This window comes from Engraulis encrasicolus, unplaced genomic scaffold, assembly GCF_034702125.1.
Source record: "Engraulis encrasicolus isolate BLACKSEA-1 unplaced genomic scaffold, IST_EnEncr_1.0 scaffold_31_np1212, whole genome shotgun sequence".
Taxonomy (NCBI): Eukaryota; Metazoa; Chordata; class Actinopteri; order Clupeiformes; family Engraulidae; genus Engraulis; species Engraulis encrasicolus.
In genome coordinates, this window is record NW_026945610.1 from 1,026,823 (window position 1) to 1,029,322 (window position 2,500).

The window sequence follows — 2,500 nt, forward strand, 5'->3', positions numbered from 1 at the left end:
GTAGTTAGGCTATACACTCCACCATTGGCGGTGTGATACAACATTCACTCATCAGTAGCCTATGTTTTGGTCATCCCCTGTTCTTCCGTCTTCCAAAAAAAAGTACACGAGCGGTCAACAATTCTGTGGCAGCGCAACGCGAGAGATTAAAAAAAATAAATAGCCAAAATTGTTGCTGATGGCAGAAAAGAAAATAATTGTAATACAATGTATAAAGTGCAATGACGTTTCCATATCATTGCACCTGCCGTGGCAGATATTTAGAAAAAAAATGAATAGTTTACTTCGACTGCGTATGATGTCCTTTTCATGAAGGGTTTGCCTTTTAAGCATTGTGACTCTTACTAGCATTATTCATAGCCCCAATGGGACGACTATGGCAGCTAACTAGGAGGATAGCCTACCATGCGTTTCATCCTCAAAGTTTAGCGCGTTTGACTGGCTGCGTGTAGAGCTAGTTGTCTTTTTGACAACGGATAATTCACAGTCTCATCTGTACTCATAGCAGATTAACTTTGTTGTTGCCGATATATATATTCAAGAAATAAGTTAAAAATGGGTTGCATTTGGGTCACGGATAGGCTATCCCTGGCAGAGCCAATTTATGCCACGTCTTGTTCTGGGAAGCAGTGTTCTGATGGGTGGACTCATGGTCGATAAATGCCGTTTCGACGTTTGTTTCACTTTCAAGGCTGGTTACTGTGTGACGCTATTTCTGCTAACTGGAATAGTGTGCAGCAGCAACAGTTGTGTGTGCGCTTGTTTTTGAGTGGCTCAACGTCTGTGCCCATCTTCTCGGACTATGCGTTTCGTTTGAGTTCAGTTAGCCTATTTGCGCACTGCGCACTCAGGACTGATGGGTGGGTGATTTGCCTTGATTCGAGTGGAAAGCTGCGCGACAAGCTTGGGAAAGTGTGTTACTTTTGTAAACGATAGACGTATGTCTGTGACTGTCGTGTCTGTTGCGTCCTGTCAGCTTGTAGAACACGTGCGCATAGGAAGAATCGGGGACGTTTTTTAAATCAATGGTAAGCGTGTGCTTGGCACCGCACATCGAGAAGCAAAAAAGTAGCCAGTAGTTTTCAAAACGGTAGAACACAGAGGTAGACATACCGCACCCTGTTTGTAAACGTCAACAAGTTATTTGTAACAGGATGAATACTGAAAAAGGCCGAAGGGTGAAAAACATACTAATAATTAAAGCTAGTTTTCTCCCTCTGATTGCTATGATCATGGCTTTTTAAATGTCAGAAATACAACTGCAAGCAATGCGCACCAGTGCTTTCACCAGAACAGTGTTTGCCCATTCTGATGTGAAAGACAAAATATAGCCTACTACTACAACAAAAAAACCCATAATGGGATCACTCACTGTATCAACACATTGCAATTCCAAGTCAATAATTCTGTGAGATCAGCTACCATTTTGAAGCAGCATTCATTGTGAATCCATTCTGCATGATGTTGTGAACAATTCATAAACAATGGGTAGAAATAAGAGGAAATAACCAAAACATGCCCCAAATTTCAGTTCAATCTTTGCAGTCTGATATAGTATCCATTATCCCTCCATTCTCGGCCAGTTCTAGTCAATCTGGTGAGCGGCCTAGGCCTGCCCGCCCTCTTTCCTTTTTTTGTATTTAGAAATTGGCATCTGTAAACATAGCATTGTAGGCCTACATCTGATTGAGCACATCTGATCTAGTACCTACAGGTACACTCATACTGAGTCTATATAGATCTACTGAGTGTATAATGAATATTCATTGTTCATGTGAAGTGTAAAGATTTATGTTGGTTGAAGTTCTGATTTTGTGGCACTTTTTGGTATTACTGGCGCCCTCAAGACATAGGCCTATTCTGCTCTAGGCGACTGCCCCGTCTGCCTATGCCGCTGGCTCTGGCACCATTCCTTGCATGTATGTTTCGTCATGAGGGCAGAGCCTGGCTACATTGGTTTTCGTAGGGTTACGGAGTGATACTCAATCGGGTGCCTAACCGGTAAAAAAGTTCAGTCAGATTACTTTTTTTTGCTTTAATCCCTGGAAATGTGGCCCTCCGCATCATGAAAGTTGCCCATCCCTGGTCTATTCTGTGCTCAATGCCTTTTTTTAAACGTCCTGCTCGTTTTTGCGAGGACCTTCACTATTTCGCCTCGTCTTTGAACTTGCATAAAACACTCCCTTGCGTGATATTCGAAGGATTCGAATATTCGAATGGTTCGAATTCTTGTGGTTTTTCAGAACGAATATTCGAATGTCCTTTTTGAGCAATTTTGACAGCTCTATACACCAGTAAGGTGAAGTGTGCAGATTCAATTAGCAGTAGCAGTAATGGAGATTATGAAAATGTTTATCATTAATAATCGATTCTTCTTAACATGTTGTTTTCTGTCTTCAGGTTGTACCACTAATGGAGATTATGAATATGTTTATCATTAATAATCGATTCTTCTTAACATGTGGTGTTTTCTGTCTTCAGGTTGTACCACTAATGGAGA

General features: G+C 41.4%; 1 protein-coding gene across 5 annotated transcripts in view; it reads left to right on the forward strand.

Moving 5' to 3' along the window:
- The window catches only part of ipo7 (importin 7), a 57,075-nt gene that overhangs the window by 37,507 nt on the left and 17,068 nt on the right, over positions 1–2,500 (forward strand). The window lies entirely within an intron of this gene.